This window comes from Crocodylus porosus, unplaced genomic scaffold, assembly GCF_001723895.1.
Source record: "Crocodylus porosus isolate Cpor-Errol unplaced genomic scaffold, CroPor_comp1, whole genome shotgun sequence".
NCBI lineage: Eukaryota > Metazoa > Chordata > Crocodylia > Crocodylidae > Crocodylus > Crocodylus porosus.
Window position 1 is genome coordinate 71,251,849 of NW_017728909.1, and position 26,301 is coordinate 71,278,149.

The following is a 26,301-nucleotide window of genomic DNA, read 5'->3' on the forward strand; positions in this document are numbered from 1 at the left end:
CTTTCCTGCCAAGGCAGGGGGTCGGACTAGATCATCTACCTAGGTCCCTTCCGACTCTAGCTACTATGAAACTATGAAACTACTTTATCACTTTTCTCCAAATTGCCAAACTCTTCAGATGAGGCTCCAGGAAGAGTATCTAGTCAAGTTTATAAATAATGCCTATAGGTAACAATGGGCTGAGTCCCTGCAGATCCTCCTAGCTGTTTGCTCACCTTCCACAAGTTCCTAAAGAGCCCTTCTCAGATATCAAGTTATAAATCTGATAGTAAGAAAGAGTAATTTGAGTCAGCCATTTGTTTAACATGGGTAACCTCAAGCAGTTGGAGCTTTTTACAAGCTGTTAAGCTCTATCATTATATTAGAGCCTACCAGAGGCCAAGCAGAGAAGGGTCATTTCTTTGAGAAACTGTATACTCTTTACTTTGTTTTTTACTCTCTGGGGTTAGCTGTAATGTGACCTTTGGCATGGCTTGAGGCTTGAGGTTGGAAAAAAAGTGTAGCTGCTCCAGCAGGTTTAGAGACCAATAATAGTGTGATAGTGGTTCTAATGAAAGCCACAAAGAAAGTCCATACTGGAACTAATTGGCACTGTGCAGGAAGTGTGATACAATGCTCTTTTCCCCACCCCATGAAAAGCTCCGTGCGGTTTCCATATGAGAATCAAAGGAACGGAGGAAAATAAATGTAATGTGGGATACAAACCATACAAAGAATAAAAAAAAAAAAAATCTCTGTAGCTAAAAAGACCACAAAGTACATTAGGGACAACTTCCAATTTAATCAGGATATTCAGAAGGTGTTCAGGAAAAACAAGAGAGATGTATACATACTTCATGCTTTTGTATTCATTATAATCTTTATGTAAATGACAAGCTATCATTTATTTTCTTTGCTAATATCTTTCTGGACTTCCATAGTAAATCTGGTATTTGTCAAAAAGAGCAATTTTTCTGCTGCACAGGATTTTAAACAGCTCAAGGTTAATGTTTAAACAAAATGCTGGGAAATATGGCATGCAATTCCAGTTACTATTTAATGGCAGTTGAACACCACACCTTTAACATCCAATTCAAACAATTTATGTTTAGATGCCATTCAGTTCAGTTTGATTTACATTATCATTCCTTTAATTATGATGACGGTTAGTTACAATATATGGTGTGGTAGTGTTTGCTTGCTGTGTGTTGGGCCATACGTGCCTAAGCAGACACAGTCCCTGTCCAAAAGAGTTTGCATGTCAGAGAATCTATGTTCCTAGTATAGAAAACATGACTATATTGGAAAAAAAAATCTATTTTAACCTACCTGTTTTGAGGGAAAAAATAGAGTAGGCCAAAACTTTTGCCTTTAGATGGTTCAACAATATCATTATCAAGTTGCCTAAAAGAAATTAAAGCTATACTCTTTTTTTGGTTTTGTTTTCCTACATTGTAAGATCAAAATCATTCAAAATCATCTTAATTTACAACGCGAAAGGTAATAGAGAAAAAGAGAGGAGAGATCTGAGTGTTTAATGCAGATATTTATCAACGATTTTAAGGAACACTTACGTGCAAATTGTTAGGAAGAAAAAGGTTAATTATAAGTGACACTGTATAATTCCCGTCCAAGAGAATCCTGAGGTTTGCAAAAGGAAGGGTTAGTCTAAAGACTAAGAAAACATTATGCTGGAATGCTCTGTTCTTTTGTACAGAAGGATACTACCATTGTTTGATGGCAGGCCAGGCAGCTGGCACTACACTTTGACCTACAACCTTCCCTCAGCAAGGAGCTCATTTATGACCCAAGTAGCATCAATCAATGAAAGAAGATCATTTAGAAGAAAACCTCACAGGCTGGTATTATTCCCACCCACTATCTTCCCCCCTCCTCTTCCCCACATGGTGGCATGCAGGTCCAGTCAAGCTGCACAATTCCCTGGCCTTCATAAACCCACCATTTTTCATGTACATTTGATAGGTTCTTTCCCTTCAATTCAAAGCTGCTTTCACAGACACATAAGTGGGTGAGAGCTTTCTATTCTTCCCTTAGATTTGATTAATTTGTGGCATTCATGTGTCTAGCTCTGCACAGACAATGGGAATGGACTGGCTCAGACTCCATTTACAAGCAATTTATGCCAGAGAAGTTCAAACCTAAAGGAAAAAAGCTTTTGACAGTAGCAACAGTTTCTAGCTTGTTAAAGATGGCACTGAGTAAAACGCAATGAAACATTTCTGTGAAAAGAATTTGGAGCCATTACCATCAATTATTATTAGAGCACACACCAAAAGCATAGAAGAGTGTTTCTCTCATTGCCACATGAATCATGACAAAATACATTTAAAAAAGCAAAAACTGGGATTCTTGTTTTCTTTGGTAACCCAGTAATCACTTTACACTAGAGCAGAGGGGAGAAACCTTACCAGAAACATCTGTTGTAACCCAAACTCATCCCTCTCTCCTCCACCTGCAATTACAGTTGCACAAATGTTAATAGCAGGAAGAATGTTTTTTTAAATTCCCTTCTATCAGTAAACTTTTGTGGCTGCCGGCCTGAATGACAGTCCTGTGGATTCTGTAATCAATCTCACTTCATCCTCCATGGACCAAGATAGTAAAAACTCAAAAGTATCTGCAATCCTCTCCCCTGAGAAATACAGTACTTTCTTCAATCCAGCTTCCTTTCTGTCACTGCAGCAAAGTATTAGCTGATGATTTCCAGCAGCTTTCCAGAATAAGAACATTCTTACCATTTTATTTATTTATTTATTTATACACACACACACCCCCATCTATAAATATATATGCTTGTATGCATCTGCACATGCATACACTTGTGTACATGCATGTGCACATGTTCATACATATAGTTAACTAATCATTATCTATACTTACTAGTGTTTCCTCTTGACACAAAATCCTGTTACACATACATTATAGTGGGCATATCTACACGAGATGCTGATTCAGTAGCTTGATAGTACTGCAGTAGTGTTGCATGACCAAAACTGTTTAGATCCTACTGCGGAGTAGCCGGTGCTACTGTGCAGTAATCCCCATTCCTGTACATTTCAGTAGTTCTTTTATACAAATACTAAATAAATGCACAGTAACCACTGCGCCATAGTGTCTCATGTAGACACGCCCATTGTATATTATACACAGAAAGTAATGAAACTGTAAGGAAGAACCAGCTAGGGAAATCTCAGTCTGATTCACAATACAGCTTTCTGGACCCTATCAGAATATTTAACAGAAATAAGTCACATTCAACCTCCTACATAAATATCATGCCCCTTGTTACTTGAAGTCTGTTTCCACAGAACACTTCTTTGCTGTTACCTTGGCAGAGTTATTAAAATGCATGGAATATAAAAATAGTAATTATAAGTGATGCCTACCAAACTAGACTGACATGCATTTATAACTAACCAAACCAAATTGTAAAGAAATAATCTCACTGTGCTGATGTTCTGAAATGCAATGGATACAAATGGTAAGTCTTCTAATTTCTAGTAATTACCCCAATACCTTAAAGTCAGTAATTATACAGAGAATCATGTCCTGCACTGGCCTCAAGTTTGTTTCATAGCCAGTGTGTGTAATCAGTCTTGATTAATATCCCACGTTGCACATCAACGGCATTAGCAAACCAAAATAATCTACACACTGCTGCTGCCACAGGAAACCTTAGTGGTCTGACTTGCACCTTTATCAAAATACACCGTTTGTTCAAATGGGATGGAGGGCTAGTTTGGCACCTACACTGCCTGACTTATTAAGAGAGAAACTGCACTGCCTTCCATGTAATCATCTTAATCCCTTGTATCAACTAATTAATACACAGGGAAAGCTTTACTTGTATGTGGGCAATTATAGCAAGTTTCTGGTTCATGTCCAAGTAGATTCATGACATTAATTTGTGAACAATGAAGCTGTGATAGGGAGCTTCACAGGTGACTTTACAATTAAATGTAAATGTGTATACAATATGTAACAAAACGGGAACCAATAGATGCTGGTTCTGTATCTGCAGACTGTTACAGAGGTGGTAGTGTTTACAAGCATATTCCTAATGGGAAACAATTCAATCAAATAAAATGATGCCTAGAAGTAAAGGAATGTGCAAACACTGGTATTTGTAGCATGCCAAAAAACCTGATGAGTAACTAACAGACTTCAGCTCACCCATTTCAAATGCTTCACCGAAGTGTACATTTTGTACACATTTTCATCTTGGACCAGATTTGTCTGTAAGTGAAACTGAGTGACAAATTCTAGAATTGGTAGCAGCTGTTACTGGGGACCATTCCCAGTTAAAGGCAAAGCGGCCGGTGCACAAAGCTTCCCCAAAGCTATGCAACCTGCTGTGTGGCTTCTGTTCTTTTGGTTTTGCCTCAGTTAGAGTGGGAAGCACTCCAGCATCAGGGATGCACATAATCCAACATGGGGCATAGTGCATTGGGACCCCACTGGGTCAGCCGTTCAAGCCAAAGTACTTGGTGATAAAGCACCACATTGTGATTACAAGCTCCTCCAAGCATCCAACCAATGAAGTTTTCAGTGTGCAGATGGTTCGCTGTCTGGGTACAAAGTTGCAGGCCTAAAAAACAGTAAAACGCATGCTCTCTAGATTCTTTTTTTAAAAAAGGTTGTTATTCTTTGTATGATGCTACACTGTGCCATGCATCTCTAGAATCATAGTGAAAGATCTTTGTTCATTAAAAAATAAATATCTAGCTGTGTCACTGTATTACTATATAAATTAAATGCCACGTTGCCCATTAACCCAGATTTCAGCCTTTAGACTATAAGAGTAAAGAGAGTGAGCAATCCCAATCAAATTCCTAACACCACCCTAACGTCAAACACTGAGAGCATGCATGGCACCAGTACAGACAAAGGGACACGCACAGCGAAACAGGCTTTCCTTATTTCAGATGGAATGAAGAACAACATAAGCATAGCAATTATATAAGTGTAATTTGGGAACACTTTTGTCTGAAAACTTGCTCCTAGTCACTCAAAATGATTGTTCCTTTTACTCTTGTCTTATAGCCCAAAAAGTCTCTGTGAGAAAAGCTATGACAGAGTTTTCCCAGTGAAAGATATTTTAGAGGGACATGAAGCATGAAGTGATGTAAAGAATGCACAATTCCCAGGTTGCAGTCTATGTTGACAGTAACCCAACCACAGACGTGAAAGGGTGTAGCTTTATCCTCTTAATGGGGCAGGCAGGGGGAGACTGAAATTGCTCTAGTGCTAGCTACTCAACTTAAAGGGGGAGCAGGTGGAGGGGAAGGCGGAGAAGGCAAAGATCAGAGATTCAAGCAGATTTCATCAGTTTCTCTCTCTGACATGGCACACACTGTCCTGTCTGCCTTTAATTGGCAAGGGCACCCCCTGCTGGCCCTTATTCAGAACTTCTGCTTGCTATATCTTTCTGCCTGTGCCTCTTGCATGTAAAGTAACAATCAGGTTAAGACTAGTAATTCACCACTGCCTGTTTGGAATTCATCTTGCTAAAGAAAGCTGTGATTGGAACAATACTGTGGTTTAAGGGCTGTCATCTGATAAATCCATTTTCTTTCCCTGGTTAATAGGGACTTGAACTGGCCCTTCTTGTTTTGAGATTTAGTTGACTGAAAATATATATATCTCCAATCACAGCTTTCTTTAGCAAGATGAATTCCAAACAGGCAGTGGTGAATTACTAGTCTTAACCTGATTGTTACTTTACATGCAAGAGGCACAGGCAGAAAGAGAACAGTACTCAAGTCATGCACAAAAATGCCTTCTGTTAGAAACTACGAAGGCAAGCACATTTTGCTACTATTTTATAAATGTTTATGAGAAGCTTTCATGCAATGATTTTAAGTCCCTATTATCCAATGCTATGGCACAGCACTGATTACTGATTATTATTTTAATACTAGATCAGGATCTCTTCAGAGCAACTAAAAGAAAATAAAATCAAAGCAGTTTCTGTATTCCTGCTTTTTTCTATCCTGCAGTTATAAATCATCCTATATTTATGTTTAATTCCCTCCCTTGCCACATTGTTGGGGAACTGCAGCTTGATAAAATTATACCGATATTGCACAAGAAGTTTTCTTTACCACCAGGACAGTTCCCCTTTTATTACTGCTACAGTCATCTCAGGATTTTGGCAGAAAATACTGCACAACACAGGGAGTGAGCTCATCTGAAAACATATTCCTAGCATCATCAACTGGAAATGTTTGCTTAAAAAATAAATAATAACCATTGCAATGCTCCACTCTACTCCATCCACTCTGACTACAAAACTTCTGTTTTCAAGTACACACTGAGTAACCACACTGAGTAGTCTTTGATCATCCCTTTAAAGTCGCTTCTCTCTCTTTCCTCACTGCTCATGTGCCATCCCAAAGCTTCCCGAGCAAATTTCTGTCTTTTAGTCCCAGCGGAGGGAACAAACTGCCCTGGCTGAGATTGAACTAACTTCCCCTGGGACTTCAATCTTTTGTCTGTTCCCATCTCTCTACTTCAAACGCTGGAGACAGAAGGGGAATCCAAGTATGAGCAGAGAAATATAATGGATAAAACAAACAGGAGCCATACCCTTTGGATTGTCTGGCATCATATTGCTGCTCTGGTTTATATGAGACACACTGATGGGGTTGACAGTGAGGAGAAAGTAGACAAAGACACTGAAGGCACACTGATCGTTTCTGAACATTAAATAATTTCATAATTTGAAATGACCAAACTTTACACTTTCCTTCTGCTCACTATACTCCTAGCATCTTCATCAAATCTAAAAAGACAGCTACAATGCGTGTAAAGAGAAACAAACATACAAATCTCTCCCAGTTGGGTCTTAGATTTTGGCAACGTGTACAGGGTATGAAGTATTTGGGAGTAAAATAAATTATATCTGTTCACTGGCTAGGATTCATAGCATGCAACACTGAAATCTGCCTGGTGCAATAACTAGCCTTAGAGGGTTTTCTTGGTGTATTTTACATTGTTCAGCCTTTCACTATGCAAAGGTCTTCAACCAGGTTCACAGTTTTTCTTTTATTTCAGAGCAGGGGAGAGGCATGAAAAAGTTTCAGAAAACAACAACAACAAAAATCAATACACAACAACTTTGATAACAGCAGCTGTTGGCAGTGATTCCTGTTTGAATAAAGCTGTCGATATGTCTAAGAGCTACTGGGCTCAACTTTCAGATAGGGCTACATTTCTAGCACAAAAACTTTAATGATTTTAAACATTCATTCTTCTGGTTTGAGGTCCCCCCACCTCTTTGTTTTGCTGCCATAACTGGCAGTGCTACACTGCCAGTTATTATATACGTGTGATGGCCTGGGATCCTGATTTTCTCAGATTTAAAAAAATCCCCAATTTTCAGATTGAACAAAGTAACCCCAAATCTACATTTTTCCGTGATTAAAATGAAACAACATTATATGTCCGTGTCTATATTGTTAGTGGTGTTTCATTTTAATCATATAAAAATGTGGATTTGGGGTTACTTTAATCCAAAAATTAGGGATTTTTAAAAATCGGAGAAAACCAGGATCCCTGGTGACGACAGCAAGAATGAGACATCTAGTATGACAGTAAATCCACTTCACCCAGCATGGCTTTCAGCAAGGTATAAGTCCTCCAAAGAAAGAAACACCACCTTAATTTTATTTGGATTTCCATAAGGCTCTGTTCAGTTTTATCCCCAGATAACCTCCATATTAGATCCTGGCACCTATCCAGTAGTTTGCAGTGCCAGGATTAAATATGGTGGCATGTGACAGGGCATCTCATTGCACAGAACAGTTGTCTCTAGCTTCCTTTCAAGTTAATTAGCTAAAAAGTCACTTGAGAAATTTCTCCAATTTAAAGGGATTTTACTTAATGGAATCTAACAAAACAGCATCATCACCTGCTAGTACACTGAAGGGGGGGGGGGGCAAGGGGGGACTGGAAAATTCTGCTCCAAAGAACAGGCAACAAATTTCTATCAAACCACAGTCAAAGTTATCAAATGCTAACAGGACACAAACAAAATAAAAATCAATAAATTAGCTGCGGCGGAGACCAAACCTCATGGGTTTAACTTGATATGCCATTAATATGAAAAGAATTTGACAGTTTACATAAGGGATGTGACCCGGTGCCAACAACCTCTGGCTTCTCCATTTTCCAGATGGCAAGAGATTAGCCTACAGCCTTTATTCTCATAAGAAGATTTTTTTCCTCCATGGAAAAACTATAAAGGACAATTCTATTCCAAACTTCAAGTCTCCTTCACAAATGTCTACTCAATTCTGGGCCCTAACTAATGCCTATTAAAAGAAGCCCTTGGGCCTGAAGCTGTGGAAAAAAGACTAATGCAAACTTAACTCTAATGCCTGCCTTTAAAAGATCTATTGACAAAAGCGGTGGGGAGAGTTTGGACCAATGTTAACTTAAAGAAAAAGGTTGGCAACTTTCAATTGTGGATGTGAACGCCTGCTTCAGTTTGATCTTGAAGGGCTTAAGACAGAAAAAAAGTTAAGCCTACTTACATATTAAAAAATGCAGTAATGTTAAATTCAGTGTGTACCATTTTTCTCTCTTTGATTTATACCCATCATTGACAAAGACTTTGAAGGACATTCCTGTTTAATATGGTAAAGAGCCACAGCACAGGGCACTGTCTCTGCTTTGCAAACCTTAATATGAAAAATTGTCCCTTGACAGAGCATGACACTATTTCCCATTAATCCCTGAAATACAGCAAAGAGGGAAACTGGAGTCTTTCACTGCTTCCCATCCGGGGGAAGACATGGGCGATTAATCAAAGTGGACCATAAGGTGAAAATACACCGTGTGAAACGTATCTCTTGCAGACAGAAATTCGTAACCGATTAATCAGATTAAACATGAAAAAAAATCAAAACATATTCTTCAGTGCTCAAGGTATCAAGAAAAGTCATCTCCAAGAGTTGTTCACTTCACTCTGTAACCATCACAAACTATTACCTCATTTCTCGCCTTGCAGGCATCACCATGGCAACCTTTCCCTTAGAGCAAACACTCTCTAGGGGCCACTCCTCCCTTTAGGCACATGCCTTCAACACCTTATATGCTGTGCTGTATAAATCGACTCATCTCCAAAAGACTCGCAGTAAATTCAGTCATTTAATGCACACCAGACCTGGTCACATAAAGCCTCATCTCCAAACACAACCTAGCAAGTGCTAGAACTCAACTGATTTTCAAGTGGCCAACATTTTGACTGCATTGGAGGTGCAGCAAAAATTAAGCAACTGTTAATAATATCGTTTAAATCCCCCTACCGCCTTCAGCACAGCCCTCCTATACTGAGGTCATTTTGCATTCCCAAATTTATAAACTGAAAAAGATAAGTTTACATTAGTTCCTACATAATAACCGTACTATCCCAAAACTCAATAACTGGCACAATTATGGCAATCATATAACAAGTTTAGAAAATTGTTTAAGGAAATGAGCTAATAGAATTACATCATAGTACCACATTTTCTTTGATTGCTAGAAAATATTTTATTTTAATGTTTTTTTAATCCAGCAGTTGTTTTCCACAGCTTTTCTTTTAAAGGCAAAAATCTGTAGTTTTACTCATAAAATTAAATTTGGGGAGAATGAAAAGTATTGATCAAAAATCCGAAAACAATATTCACCAGAAAGCATGCTCTTAAAGAATAAAGGAGCTTTTGTGTTAACATATCCCAGTTTGAACAGATTTTGTAGTCATCTTTTTGTGTCTGTTAAACAACAAAACCAGATGGGTTTTACACTTTTCTGATTGTACATTTCTTTTTTTGTTTTACTACTAGTTAGGAGTATATAGGCTTTTGCATCATTTGCATCCAGCAACTGGAGACAGAAATCTTTCCCCAAATGCTTCACCTGGCTGCTCCTCCTACCTTTTACCAAGTGGAGACATTTCTGCAGAGCACCTAATAGAATATTTCACTTGATACGAATGTCTGTCCTTTCAAAGAAAAATGGAGATAAACTGTGAATCTCTGATATATTCAAATTAAGGAAAAAATATTTATATTCTTCTTAATCTCTTTAAATATACAAGTCACTAGTTTGAATGTAGGCTCCAAATATTTGCTAAACCTCTCCAGTTGTTTTTATTTTATTTTGCTTTGCTTATGAAAAAGGAGAGACATTGCATTAATTCAGTAAAGTTTGAAGACAGAAAGCTATGTACTCTTAACATATACATTTCTCTTATACACCAGCAAGAATCCATCTTAGTTTAGTTTTGGTTTCTGATTAGACATTAACTTTTCTACATGTTAATTTTCTTTTCAGGCATCCTTTTTCTATTCAATTGAAAATTAATTTATCTGGCTTTTCTGCCAAACTAGGGCCCTCTTACACCCCTTCTTCTCACAGGCTATTCTCACTAGCCTTTTTCGATATTGTTTCTGTTACAATAGCATTCAAAATATTATAGGAGATTTCCAAGTAGTAAGGACATAATATCTCTCCCAAAGGATTCTAAAAATGCAAAAAAGAGCAGGCAAGAAGGATTATGGTATGGTATATACCATACCATAATCCGTTATATGTATGATACTAAACCTGTGGTCTGCAACTTCTTCACATCGAGCATTTAACATGGTCACTGTATTATTGTTTAATCCTCACTACTGTAAAAAAAATAGTAGACAAAAAAAAATTCACCAGCAGAGAGACATATTATTTTGGAAGGAATATTTCCACACTGTATTTCTAAAACTCTCTTCTAGGTTTGATGGGCTCTGATCCTATTCTCTCTTTTAATTCGTCCTTACAACTTACAATTCTTTCATGAAGTCTAACATACCCAGTCCATTCCACAAAGTATTGTTCTTATTATTTATAAAAAATAAACCAAAAAAAAGCCAGTGATATCCATCTACCCTCTAATCACCCAATGAACATGCTGTGTTTATGAGGATCATATTACGGAATAAATATTTTGTATCTACATGCTGCTTGGTAAACAAATCTTGACCATTAAATTATCAAGAGGTTCAAGGGTTATGAACCCACAAATTGACTGGAGCAGTTCATGATACTGAGCTATTACTTCATTTTGTATTTCAGTTACAGGCAGCTGTATCTGAATTTGGGGTAAAATTCAGAACATTCTATTTTTAAGCAGAAGGAATAATATCTTTTTTTTTTTTTTTTTTTTCAAAGAACAAGACTGATTTCTTCATAAATTAATGGAGTACCAAAAGAACTGTCTGTACAGCCCATTCTTATAAAACAACCCGGCTCGACTCTTGGTCAGTTTAATTCTAATCCATGTAAATCTTGAGGGCCAGATCTATATCTTCTCTCCCATCTGTACAGTACTGAAGGTAACTCACCATCAGCACTCAATAAATAATAAAATAATGGTCAACAATAACTGCTCTCAATGTGTTTTAAATAGAACTACAGGCTAGTAAAAAAACAAAATAGATATTGAAAACACTGCCGCTGTACATGACCCCAAAACAAATGACCGCTCTCTTTCCCTCTTTTTTTTAAAACCTCAGGAAGGTTCGGCTTTAAAGTAACATTAAAATAGGGTAGGTTGAAAGACATCCTTGCAACCAGATTTCTAATGGTTGAACAGTTGTACATTGGATCTTGTTAATGTGAAAACATTGAGGCCCTTCTCAAGTCCAGACAGAAGAAACTCAAGAACATTCACAAATAGAAGTTTCCAACCGATGTGTGTCTGAGATACGCCTCCTCCCCCTACATCAATGAAATACATTTCCAGTATCGGTGTGTTAAATTGTGCTCACAAATTAGACCACCACATCCCAATCAAACAAGTATTCAACTTTCACTACTGGTGCTTCTTTTCAGTTTGCAATGCAAGCCAAGATTCTCTTAACTTCCCCAAAACCAATTGGCACTAGGTGTGCTTCCTCTTGTTCTCATGAGTCCTTCTGATGCCATTATTAATACTTGGTTCACTGTTATTTTGAACAAATAAAGTCCTGGATATACACATCTTACATCTTGGGGATCTGGCAGAGGGACTGTTTTTGTGTTTATACTTAACCATATACTATACTGATCAAATAAAAGTGTTTTTTAAATCCAAGGCAGAAAGCCTTTTATCATAGAACAAGGACTGTCACAGTGATCAAAAATTCAGGAACCCCTTTAAGGGGCTGTTGCTGCCAAAACCAGTTATGATATGTGTGGTGGCACTTGTAAATAGTTGTTCTAATTTCCAGCAGAGAGATTTTTATGATTATTTCCATGACCCACTTGTCCAAAACAGAAGTACAGAAAAATGTCACTATAGAAAAAGGTAAGCTTGCCCTCTCTTTGTTTAAGAGAAAGCCAGTCTGAGTATGTTGCCAAGTTTTAAAGAGGTAAATCTTATTTTGAACTGTGGAGCCCCTAAACTGCTTTTGGAACACTCTGAAGGGAGAGAATAATTGGGTGAACTTCAAATGCAAAATTTGACAGTCAACAGTCACGTACCTTGCCAAAAATGAAATCATAGACTGAATTCACAAATTAGGTTGTCATCCAAAAGCAAAAAACAAAACAAAAAAAGCCCCCCACCAAACCTCCCAGGCCCACTGGAACTTTTAACAACCTGGGACACCCTGCTCAAAAACTTCTGGATTATATCTGTCAGTTATGTGCTTGGAGAGAACGGTGGGCACACTGTTTTCCAGACTGCAAACTTTACATGTTTGTCTCCAATGGAACACTAGTGTAACCTCTAGAGGGGAGACCAGCACAGCAGTCTTGGGTGCCACCTCTGCGGGGAAGGTGTAAAAACAGCTGTGGCTATAGCAGATCGCGCCACCACAAACAGCAGAGCAGGCCGCAGGTCTGGAGCTGGACTGCTATCCCTCTGGATTAGAAAAGTGTTGGGTTTTTTCTACGTAAATAGTCAGCATTTAAAAAGAGAAATCTTCACATTTTGAAGTCAAGTGGCTAGTGTGTTAACTCCATAGGTAACCTGTTAAACTGCTGAGGCTCTAATCTCTTGGGTGCTATGGTCATTCAGACAAAATAATACCCTGCCCAAATTTTCAACTCTTTCCACAGAAAAAATGTTTTATCCATGATCAGCTCGTTCCATGCCTCTCCACCCTGAATTGGCTCAGCCATTCCTCTCCCACATTTTCCCATGGCAAGTTAGGAAATTCATTCAAATCTCACCGAACTAAATCTTATCAAACATGAGAAAAATTAACAAGAACAACGGCAGAGCTCAGGAGGCTATTGGCCCCACAAAAATATTAACTGCCTGCTATATGTCCATTTTAAAGGCATATTTTACTATCACATTTTGTGAAAGACTATATCCAAGCAGTTTTTTGCCTTCTGCACTGCTCCGTAATATCATCTGCTGTTCATTCACATTCTACCCTGTTTACTGCATCTGTAACACGCAAGGAAGAAATGGACTGCCCAATCAATTAAAAACACAGAATCCTTAGTCTCAAATTCTGTTAATAAATCTTTCACAGATTTATACTATAACATTGATTATATAGGACAAAAAGACTGATTTCACATGCATTAGAGACTGTAACAATAACTCAGGCCCTTCATAAAGGCATTATATTAGCTAGTTGTATAATCACACTAAGTTCCAAAGGAAACCCATTTAACTACTTACAAATTAAAATATAACAGCTTGTATCAGTTACCCTGTGGCTAGAATGTAAACGGCATTGAAGGTTAAAGTTTTCATGGCTCATGAGGAGTATTCTTGTTGGAAGTGATTTTGCTTATAGAGTCCATCATATACCTTTGGTACTTCTATTTCTCCTATTGTTTATGTTAATAGTGGCAATAGATGTCTTAAAAAGAACACCCCAGTAAATTAATCCATTTATGTTAATGATTTTCCCATTTTACAAACGGAAAAGCTGAGGCATGAATTGGTACAAGCAACAAGTTATGCAAGGGTGCAGCTGTACAGCTGGGAATTTTCTGATTCACCAAAACATACTCGGTCAAAACGTATATGAACTACAGAAGTTGCAAAGTTGTGTTCACTCCCCACAGTTTGAATACTGACCAATCCCACACTTCTGCCTACAGTTTTTAAAATCAGTTCGCAAACAGATGAATGCAGATTATTTAGGTGGTCAGAAAGATCATGAGAAGAATACCCTACAATATTTTCACAAGGCAATGAAATCAGGATTGAAAATGTATGCAAAGCTTTATCAAGGTTCAACTCTTCAAACCTTACATATTCATTACTTAAGTGGCAACTGGCTCATTTCCCATTGTATCCACACTAATTTGTCCCTTCCAACTATAAACTGGAACTGGTTCTCAGTAGAGCATGCAACATTTCTCCCATAGTCATCAACAGCTGCTTAATGTCTCCTTTCTTGTAGGTGTAGAGAACAGCAAAGTAGTAAAGGGAGAGAGAGCAGTAATGCCAGGTGCAGTATGTCCAGAGCAAAATTAGCAATAGAACACACTAAGAAAGCAACTGTTATAAATTTCTCATATCACTGATTAACTTGAAGAGAAACACGTTATTTTGAGCTCCTGCCAGAGATCCCACTGGTATCAGACAACTTGAAAATAACTCCCACAACTTAGTATTTTCCTGCTTTTATTCACAGTACTGCTCAAAACAACTTGGACATTGGACAACTTGCTCCATGGCTCAACTTATTAGAGAAATTATTTACCATTGACTTAAATGTTTTATTGAAGTGGTGTTTAGGTTAAGTTATAAAAATGTGCATGCATGGCAAATAAGGATTGACACCAAGCATAAACAGTAGAGAGATTCAATTCAACTCTGAAAGAGTATTTTTCTCAGAAAAACTCTTTTCTCTTTCTGATTACAGAGTTACTTTCTGGTCAACCTAGTATGAGGGGTTTTTTGGGTTTTTTTGAAAAAGCACTCCATTTTAAACAACCGATGAAGGGAACTTCTGCTTTTCAAGGAAAGTTCTGTAAATAACTATAATCTAGTTATCCAAATTCCTTTATGGTTTGAAAGGTTACGACAACAGGGGTCCAAAGTTCCTCTAAAGGCAAACCTCCATTTATCCTCCAGAAGAAAACAGGGAACCCCCTAAAGTACAAAGCAATCTCTTTCACATTTATAAAAAAAAAAAAATAGTGTTTAAAGGAGGAAGAAAGAGGGAGGATTTTTTTTTTGCTTATAAAAAAGTCTTTTCATTAGTAGGTAAATAAACTATTTTTGGAAAATTTAAAGGGAACAGAAGCTGAACTGTAATTTCTCTGCTTGCCAAGGTCTTAATGTGGGGAAAAGCGTAAAATAAAAAGGGATATTAAACAAGGACAATAAAGCTGGATGCTTATACTGACGTTGGATTAAACATTTTAGCAAAAAACCTCTATCAAATTTTAGGCCAGGATAAAGTAAGAACTCTGTGGTCTGTGAAACAGGGGAAGTGTAAGTCTACGGTGAGGGACAAAGTGAATTGAAGCAGAGAGGACTGAAGTCAATCTTTTCCCATTTACACAAACCAACCTGTAACATGTCCATGTGGATTTAGATGCATGGGGACAGTGGGATAGAAGTTATAAGTAAATACTCCCAATTAAAAGAAAACTGGTCACCAGCCAAGAGTCACTTCCCTGAAAACAAGTTTTACCTCAATACAAAAGGAACCCTTTGCTACGATTACCAACTTATGTGACGTGGCAGCAGGCCATTTGGGACTTTAAATTATCTACAGAGATGGGCCAGGTAATAAATCAATAGAAGATACCCTCATGTACAAAACGAAACTTAATTATATTTGGGGGCAAACCGATTCATTTGTGCGTTTTATGCTTTCCCACGTGACTTAGTGCTGCAACGCGAAACTACCAAACAAAGCAAATCAACCTAAAAGTAAAAATCAAAACCAAATACTCCTGTATTGAAGCCCACATACATTTGGTTTCTGAGCATATCCAACCTCACCTTTGCATATGTATACAGTTTTTGTGTTTTTATCATTTGATATATAGAAGCCTTCAGGTTTTAAATACCTTCATGTTCAGACAGTTTTAACAAGCTGATTTGCTGTTTAAAAAATTCACATCCTCAGCCAAAAGAGCTCTGGTAGAAGTCCTGAACAATGAACACACTGTATGTAGGTCCCGTACCTGACACCTTTATGGTAAACTACATTTTAACCTGTTTCAGCAATCCTGTTTCAGCAATAAAAATAAAATTCAAGAGGGAAAAACATTCCAATATGCTGTATTCTATGTAGGAAAGAGGCCCTGTTAAAATAGTATCAGATGCCAAACCCCAAAGGAAACCTACTTACTCATACAATGTGTTCTGCGCTGTAATAATAAGAGCGTACAAACGGGATGGTCTCACTTCCAGCAAAGCATCCAAGAGTGCCAAGTTTGTCAGTGCCAGCCTTAGGCTGCTCATCCAGGTGCCTAAGTCAGCCTTACTGGGAGTCATCCATCTTCTCCTCTGCTAATGACTAGGCCCCCCAGCCTCTTTGTATCCATTTTAATCTTTTGTTTTCCCCTACCTTCCACCTGTGCCTGCTGGTGGCTCATCAAGGCTCTGGCAGATGCACACACATAACTTGCTCAGACTATAATGCTTTTTATCTTAGAAGCCAAGAGAGAGACATGAAGTATGACTTCCAAGTAGAGGTGGGGCAGTTTGGGGCAACAGGGCAATTAAGGAATAGTGTCTTCTATGACCTATGTTACAAGATTTGCAACAATGGAACCATCGGAAGAGGACTGTCAGTGGCAGGTCATAGGTACAATGGGAGCTTTATGCAGGTGTGCCCATAAGTTGCTTTCTTCACTATTTAAAATGCTTTATTGCCATGACTTAACAGAAGTGTATGGTTTTACAGCACTTTAAAATGGGTATGGTGCTTTAAATTAACCATTGTTAAATGAGGTATTAAAACTGAAGCACTGTATTTTATAGCAGTTTAGCCACCTATAGCACTTTAAACAACTTCTGTACTCTAATCAAATTTCCAACCTGTGGAGAAGCCCCAGGAGACTGCAAAGTGCCCTCTGCCTCCTAGCCTGGAAAGTGCAGGGAAACTCAGAGCCCACCTTCCCCCTCCACCCATGTAACACTGCACTTTTATCATGTTTAAGAGCACTGTAACTTTATAGTGCTATAAAAAGTGCTCTATATTACACCACTGTAAAACATGCACAGAGCATTCCTGTACACATCTACCAACTGCAATTTCAACTGATAAGATGCACCTAAACCGAGAGCTGTTCAAGTCAAGCTGTTGAAATTCTGTGTTCATTTCCCCTTGAAATATAGTGATGGTGAAGTACTGCCAATACCCAAGTAAAAAGCTGTAGCTGATTAATCAGTAATAGCTCTCTACCACCACCGTCACTTTTTGGAAGTTTGAGTTTGATTTTTTCCCCCCCTTTTTGGATGCATGAAGTTTTGAGAAGTGACTGCTGGTTTCTCTCTTTTGTCTCCGAGACTGACTCTCCCAGCCTGCAAGGAAAATAAACAAGGCAGCAAGCAATACTGAGGAAGAGATGGGTCAGCTCCCAGAGTCTAAATCAACAGCAGCAGGCTTCATGATGCCATACACCAACAGGCAAATCACTGCACGCACGAAGAGTAAAATGAAAGCCAAACAAATTGGGAGGCCTGAAGACGTGTGAGGATTATGCTGAAAACTCAGTGACCTCCTCCTCTGGCTTGGTCACAGCCTCATTAAAAATACGGTTTGGCAAGAAATAAGACAAGCAAACCTAAGAACTGTCTCAAAGGAATGTTAGAAAAATGCTTGCTGTTTTCATGGGTCTGCAGCATCATGGAGCAAGCCAAGGGGATCTGGATGCCAGTATTATGATCTCTCAGAAAGTGGAACTTCAGCCAACTGCCCCATGCTTAAAACATGGAAGAATCAAAAGGCAGGAAAGATTCAAGTCTAGAAAAGGGGAAAAAGCCAAAAAAACCCCAAAAATCTGATTTTTGAAACTGATGTTCCAGTTGTCCTTATATTCACACTTCCCTTCATCATTTTTTGCTGCACTGACACTAATCTGCCTTGAAATTGGCTGATTCTACTCACGCCATGTTTACAGGGAAGTAAGTTTCATCTGGTTGTCCTCATTCAGAGACCAGTTTCTGCTCTATAGCAAGAGAGATTATTAAAAACTATATATTATGTGCACATGCTTTAAAGTGACTCAACTTGGAAAGATAACTGTATTATATCTGCTTTTCCATTCCCTAGGTCCTGGAAAGGGAGAGGTAGCAGTTAAAATCTCAAATGGAAATTGCTTCCTAAATATATTATCCTCCATAAAAACCATTTAGCAACTGTTAGTGCCCACAAGACAAAGGAAAAGGATAAAAAGTGCACATGATGGGATAGGACCGGGAGGAGGGAAAATGGAGGACTCATTTACATTATCACACTGAGCGTTAACCACAAGAAGAGAAAAACAAATGCTCCCTGTTTTGCACAAACATCAATTACATCTAGTAATTTAGCCGATTCCTCTCATAGAGCAGGTGCTTTGGCTCTAGTGCAAAGTGAGAATGCATACACCATTCTGGTTTGTAAGGCACAGGCAACACTTGACAGACAAGCTCCTCATCAGCATTTCTCTGCCACTGAGGGAGGAGGGAAGTAGGGCTGGGAGGGTGAGTTCACCTTTAACTGGTACAACTTAGCTGGATGAGAGGCCCCAGATGAGACCTGAGACTGCATTGAAACTTGAAGGGCTACAGCTGAAAAATACCTAATTCATGTCCCACTATAGATGGTTAAAACACTCACATGCATACACAATCAATCAGTTTTTCACTACACAAGTCTATAACCCCCTAAAGGACAGAGCAAAGGGTCACTCCTTTCTACTATATTTATAAGGGGTAGGGGAGCTGTTTTATCATCAAGGCCAGGGACAGACATTACACATAAACCAGTTTAAGTGACCAGACACTGGTTTAAACCTGTAACAGAACAGACATTCAGTGCACATAAACCAGTTTGAAAATACCTGAAACTGGTTTGCAATAAACCTCGCTGAATGTGTATTATCAGACTTAACTGTTTTAGCTCAAACCGGTTTATGCATCGTCTATCCCAGTCCCTTTGCTGGTTTAAGAGAAACCAGACACCCCAGCATGCTCTTGAGCTGGGCAGGGTCTCTGCTCTAGTCCAGCCAGGCCCCATCCCTCTGCTCCTCAGCCTGAGCAGGGGCACATGAGGCAGAGGTCCGGCTAGAGAGGGATTTAATTCCCCCTCTCTGTACCACTGGCAGGGACACAAGCCAGGTCTGCGATGCTCTTCCTCATTCCTCATTGCTGCTGCAGTTGGGGGGAGGGGGGTGGGCACCATGGCCCCTGAAATAGAAGTGGGCAAGGAAGAGAGTTAGTTTTCCCTGTACCCCACTGGCAGCCGGGGTGGGTCTGCCCACTGTGGCTGGGGCACTCGCTCCCAGCCTGGAATAGACCCCTGGCTATCCCCTCTGTTGGAGGCTCAGAAGGAGGAGAAACAACCTCCGCCCCTGCCCCTCCAGGGGCCCTGACTGGCAGGCAGAGCCTCCTCCCCACCCTTACTGCGTGCAGCAGACCATCACACTGTGGCAGAGCACGAGTCTCCTCCCAGTGAAGGGCTGCACTGCAAAGCTGGGGTCCCAAGCGGGCTAGAGCCCTGCAAGCTCCCCCTCACCCCCACAGTGCCGCCAGGGTGCACAGCAGTTCTGCTGGCCCCACAGCAGGGCCCCTGCTGGGAAGGAGCTGTCACTCACACTCCAGCTGCCAGGGTGGGCTGGACCAGTCCTTGCTGCTCATTTTGTGCCAGGGCCAGAGCCATCCCTACGGGTGTGCAGGGCCTGAGGCATATCAGCCTGTGCGGGGTGGGGAGTGACTTGGCGCATGACGGTGGCAGCAGGACCCATACAGCACTGTCCCTGAAGTGCAGGGGCCTGGTGCAACCACCCCACTTGCCCACCCCTAGGGATGGCCCTGGCTGGGGCACTCCCCCTCTCAGCAAGAGGGGCTATTCCACCGCTAGCACTGTGGCCTGCAGCCACTACTCAGCCTCTGCTTAGGGCCAGTGGATGAATAAGCCCCCACCTGCCAGGAGGGAGCTGACTCCAAACACAGCCACTGCTCGCACAGCAGCAAGGTCTGGCCAGCCTAGCCATTGCCATTCTGTTCCGGGGCCAGCTCCCTCCCAGCAGCTAAGGACTTATTCCACCACTGGCCCTGAGCAGAGGCCAAGCAGCAGCTGCAGCCTGGCCAAGCAAACTGCACCAGTGCCAGTGGCTGATTTAGCTCTCCCTTTCCAAGGGGGATTGTCCCAGCACAAAACAAGCAGCAGGGACCAGCCTAGCCCCATCCAGCAGCTGGAGCAGCAGAGTGGCAAGTAACAGCCCCTTCCTGGTGGGGGCCATGCTGTGGGGCTGGCACAACTGCTGTGCAGCACAGCAGCACTGCAGTGGGAGTGGGGGAGGAAGAGGGGGCTTGCAGGGCTCTGGCCCACTCGGGACCCCACTGCTGCATGCAGCCAGCCACAGGTCTGCCAGCCCCGCAACACAGCCCCTCGCCAGGAAGGGGCTCGTACTCCCCCACAGTGTGACAGGGACTGCTGCCCCCTATAAGGGCCCTGTCCCCTCCTGCTGCAGCAATGTGGAGGGGGCACAGCCTGTCAGGGCCCTTGCAGGGGCAGAGACAGAAGTTATTGCTCCTCCCTTCGGCTCCGGCAGAGGGGACAGCCAGGGGCCTATTCCAGGCAGGGAGTGAATGCCCTAGCCACAGTGGGCAGACCCAGTGGGGTACAAGCAAAATTAACTCTCCTCTCTGCCCACTTGTCTTGGAGGCCATGGTGCCCCCCTGCTACAGCAGCAAGGAGGGAATGCCGGGCAGACCCAGCTCAGATCCCTGCCAGTGGCACAGGGAAGGGGAATTAAACCCCCTGGGTTGGCCATGCTCCCCAGCATAGCTTCCCTGAAGGCAAAGGCTGGGTCTAGCACCCCCTGCGCCTGGCCTGAGCAAATATAGGTATGTGTCTACATTGCCTCAGTGCAGAGAGCATGTCTGTCCAGTTACAAACCGGTTCAGCCTAGGCAGGTTAGACTAACCTGCAAAGGTTGAATCAGTTCAGGCTCCTGCTTTTTGAATGTCTGTCCCTAGCCCATCATTCTGCAAAAGTACAAAGAAAGTCTGTAACTCCTTGTTTATTTTCAGCTTCAGCTACTGATGTTAATCCTGGAAGAAGAGAACAGGATTTTACTCTGAATGCCAGAGATTTAGACACTAACGCATGTTTGCTTTGGGCTTTTCTCCCCTCCTTTTAAGTAAACAAAAAATGATGTTATTTTCTTCTAGCTGCTAATTCCTAAAATTTCTAGTTCCATGAAGCATGCCAGGAAAGACCTGTTATTGGTTCACTCCCTCACTGCTCTTTATGCAAAAAATGAAACCAAACTAAAAAACCCCACAAAAAACAAACAAGCAGCCAGACAGCAAAATGTACTAATCTGATCTTTCTTCTAACTTCCCCAAGACACCCAAATTTGCTCCCCTGAGAAAAACAGAATGTGAATGAAAATAGGATCTATTTCCATGTTTCACCACACTGGGCTCAACAAGCCCCAGGCTCTGCATCTGTGGAGCAAATCATCCTATCCCAAACTCAAAGTTATCAGACAGCTAAAAATGCACCTAAAACACCAGTATATGAGTCACTGAAAAGACAGCCAGCACCGAAACAAGTGTGATTGCAACACACAACCGCAATGATCCACCACAGTGGCAGACTAGCTCACTTCAGGGAAATGGGAAAAAGTGAGCTTGAGACTCACCAAATACAAGCGATCTTAAACTAGAAGGGCTGTAAGGTACAAGGTACATCCAAACCTGAAATAGAGGGAAGAAAAGAAGCACTTTGTATTCCAGTATCTAAAATATCAGAGAATGAAAGATTTGCTCAAATGATTACAAATCATAGCGGATTCCTGAAAAAGAAATTACATAAAACTGTGGCTAACTCTGGAGAAGAGAGAAATAATCAAGACAGAACTGCATGGAGCAGTCTGCCAGAGTTGACAACTGACATTTTCAATTAATAGGCAAAAGGCAAAAGACTAGGCATGCCAAGTCTTCTTTGTGGGGTGGATCTTACTCACCCTTGAGACTATTTGGGGGGGGCGGGTTTCAAACACTTTTGCAATATCCACATAGTTTGTCAAGTAAAAAGGGATATGGACTTGAACTGCCTGGTGTTATCAATACCTAAATACATACTTCAGCTTAACAACCTAAACAGAGTTTGACCTTTTTCTTGAGATGCATTTCTTCACCTAAACCCTAAAAACTGTCCTAAGGGCTGGCTGCACTGAGAAGGATGGGATTCTTCAAATGCTTTAACAATACATGTAAAGGTCTGGTGGAGAAAGAGAATTTATAGCCTGGTGTCAAATATCCATGTCCTGGAGCTCTGTTCACAAGTGTGATCTTATCTCAACTCACATTTATACTATGCAAACAAATCTAATGAAGAGCTGCCCGCAGCATCTTTAACATTAGCAACTCACTGTCACCAATAACTAAAATTAAACACCACTTTTTCCTCCCATAAGGATAGAGCTACCCAGTCGCTTTGCGGAATTGGATTCAACAGGTAAATTACAATGGCTGCTCATCCTTCCTCTGCAACATGAAGTTAATTAAACAGTAACTCTGCTACTATTTTTGGACTGATATCCCATGGAATGTTTTCCTTGTAACTGGCTTAGACCACACAGACACGCAACACATTTTGGTTTTATGTTTACAGACAGGAATTCAAAGCGCGTCTCTGTATGCCCACCATATGACAGACAAACACACTAGTCCTGTAAAGGGAATCTTCAAAGCTCGTGAAAATGAAATAAAGGGCACCTATTTTTTTCCAAGGTTTCATTCATGATGACAGTATTCTACTATCAGCAAGACAATTAAATAACTCTTAACAATAATTAAGCTAAAAATAAAGCTACCCAATGCCTTTAATTCAGTGATTCTTAACCAGGGTGATGAGGCACCCTGGGGTGCTGCAACATTCAAGGTGCCATAGGCAGTGAGAGGAGATAAGCAGATATGAGCAGGCTTAGACTCTCCCTCCCCAGCCACTTCCGCAGCCTGGGGAGGTAAGCCTGCAAGAAGGTAAGCACTGTAATGCATTGTTTTTCAAACAGGGTACTGCTTAAATTCACAAAAGTTCCAGAGGGATTCTCCAAGGATTGCAGGGAACACCTTCAGTCTGAAAAGGTTGGGAACCACTCTGCTTTAGTTTTTCCCCTTTGCATACAAATTACCTTCCAGCAGAAAACAAAGCAATTTCAAACTAAGTATATTGAGATTAAAAGGTGAATTATTGCATTATGTACTTAATTAGCAATATGCAAAAAAGGTACCGAAGTGAGAAACGAGAATGAAGTTATGTGTACATGTTCAGTGAGACAGTATACTAATGCATCCCGTACCAAAAGCTGTATTTTGAATGCCACATATCTTACTCTGAAAGTAAAATGCATGATATTGGTTCCCCAGCTTTTTTACAGCAATCCCAAAACAGCCATTAAACGTTACTTGACCTAGTCTATCAGGCTTTGTTTTCAGACTCCTTTAAATACAAAGCTGAGGTCACCTTCCATCTAGTCCCATTCATACCTTGACCCAAATCCATTCCTGACTAAAAGTTCTGTTTATAATACATGCTCTAAGACATGCCACTTCTAAATGCGAATGAAAAGATCCCTGTTCTAACTGGAGGCTGGATCACTTAAAAATGCTTATTTCAGATACATTTTATGCACAATCCCTATGTGAAGTTCATAGGGTTTCTGCTTTTGTTTTTTCTTCCTACTGAACTACAGAAGTATTTGTCTTTGCAGTATGGTATGTTTCTTAAAATGAAGCAGTGAGAGAATTCGTAGAACACTGTCCTGTATGATTCACTCCACTACCATTAACTGCAAAAAGTACACTGGATAAAGCGTAATGGAGGATCGTGGCTTTAAAATTGTTGTTAAAGTTCTCTTACACAGTTGGATGGTTTTATGAATATGGTAATAACTATAACCTTTAGAATTCAAGACAGGAACAGCAGATGGAACCTAATTAAGAAAGAAAAATTATTAATTCCTCTTCATAAGGAGTGGGAAAGGCAATGGCACTTTGCAAAGGGAGGTCCTTTGTGTCATTTAATAAATGCGGAAGCAAGTAACTAGACTACGAGGGGCTCATTAAGAAATAGGTACACCTGACACAGGAGACAAGGATCTACAAGTTGTGCCTCGAGAAATCAAACATTCAGAAATTACAAAGCAAGGATAACAAAAGGTAACAAAGCTGTTTCTTTTAACATACATTAAAATTGCTGCCCAAATTGCCGTGTGCTTCTTAAACGAAGACAAAAGTTCCCGTGAATATGCAAAATACTACTTCCTCAGCAGCATTCCCCCTTTCACTTCAGTTTCATCAAAGCTTGCAAGGAAAAGGAAATGCATCATTTCTGCCCTTCTCCCAAATTCTGAAGGGCACAACACAGACCACCCTGTATTAGGATGTCTGTGAGGATCTACAATGGGATTTTTCTTTTCTTTTTTTTTTTTTGGAAATAGATTTCAATAAGATGGTCTTTTCTTGCAAGTAATAGATTGTTGGGTATCCCTGTGTCAATTCCAAATATTTTAACACACTTTCAGCTTTGGAGCCATTATGAAAAAAGAGGCGTATCATTGCCTTTCGGGGGGGGGGGGGGGGGAAGGCGGCAGCAGGAAGCAGAGGGCTGTGGCATTTGTGTGTTTTGTGGTAAGATGTAGTGAAAATTCCATGACAGCAACCTCACCAAACATCCAAGTTATTAACAGGTCTCTCCATATAGGACATAACCTAAACCTTGATTGTATTGGTAACAAAAGTTTTAAAAAACAGTCTAAGAGAAAAATTACAGAGATTAAAAACTCATTACAAAAGAGATCCTTTACCTTTATTATCTCCGTAGTCAATCAATATCCATACTTACACATCTGTACTGCTTTCCCTCACTATATTTAATCTACAAGTCTGCACAGAAACCCAGGAGCTTGCCATCATCCTCTCACCAAGTAGTACTAAATTGAGCTCTAGAATAACCCAAAAATCATCTCCTGTGCATCTCATACAAAGAAGAGAAGGATGCAGTTGAAATGACAGCATGTAGAAACAGACAAGATTACAACTCATGCATAGGCCCTCCCTCCATAAGAAAGCATAGTTTTCTTCTAACTGCTGTTTCACAAAGTGAAAGGTAGAGCTGAACAGTGAAGCTGTTGGAGATGCACCCCGTCCACTCAGCTCCTATTTCTCTTTATGGATTTCTTATCAGGCCAATTAACTACTGCGAGTTGAAAATAAAGTATGTATTGTACCAAGTTTGAGATTTACAGAAGACAGATATTTGCACCATAGGACAAATCTGACCCAAGTTATAATAGATTTATGTACTGTACACATTTACTTCCTACATATACCCACAATGAAAGGCAGCGAGAGTGAGAAGTAAATATTTCTCTCTCTCACACACATACACACATTTTTCCTTTAGCTGATAATCACCCTCCACCAGAAAAAAATCTAGTACATACCTCAGAGTCATGACCTGTTTGCTGAGAAATACAAGCATTTTATAAGCAAATATTTTCTTCCATTGCATTTAGCCCATCACCACAGATATTTTCTTGTTTCTTCTGAGAACTGAACTCATGGCACTGCTGACTGCCACACTACATGCTATGACACCACACCATGGTCACAGTTGACAAAATGGCTTGTAAACGTAATATTTATTTGAAAATGGAAAGCAATTGGCAGAATAAATTGGAAAATAAACACCATTAAGCAAACACCACTAAGTAAAAGTGCTACAGCAAAGAAACTGAAACAGAAGTGTATGGTAAGCCAATCTGAGCCTTATGCTCCATCGCTGCTTCCGCAAGATGCATATCCGGTACAACAAGCTTCATTTCAACAGACAGCAGAGATTTTCTGTGGGATAAAGGGAAACATATATTTCATTTTTACAAGCACTGAGTGAGCAGAAAACGGGAGATTCCTCAGTAGCTGATAAGGTGCTGATGGTGTGCACGCTTCTAAGGAATTTTTAATGAAATGCCTTAAAATGAGAAATAGTAGTACACATGTAAACATACACTTTCTTCACCATGTAATTGCACTGGGAGTTATTTTTCTTTTCCTTGTAAATTATAATATAGGAAAAGCAAAAAGGAAACATCCCTCAGTGCAAGTAATCTTGTATCATTAGAAGTTGCTACCGAAAAACA

The 26,301-nt window shown here is 40.2% G+C and overlaps 1 protein-coding gene across 2 annotated transcripts in view; it reads right to left on the minus strand.

Moving 5' to 3' along the window:
- Window positions 1–26,301, minus strand: part of EFNA5 (ephrin A5) — a 249,981-nt gene that overhangs the window by 169,876 nt on the left and 53,804 nt on the right. The window lies entirely within an intron of this gene.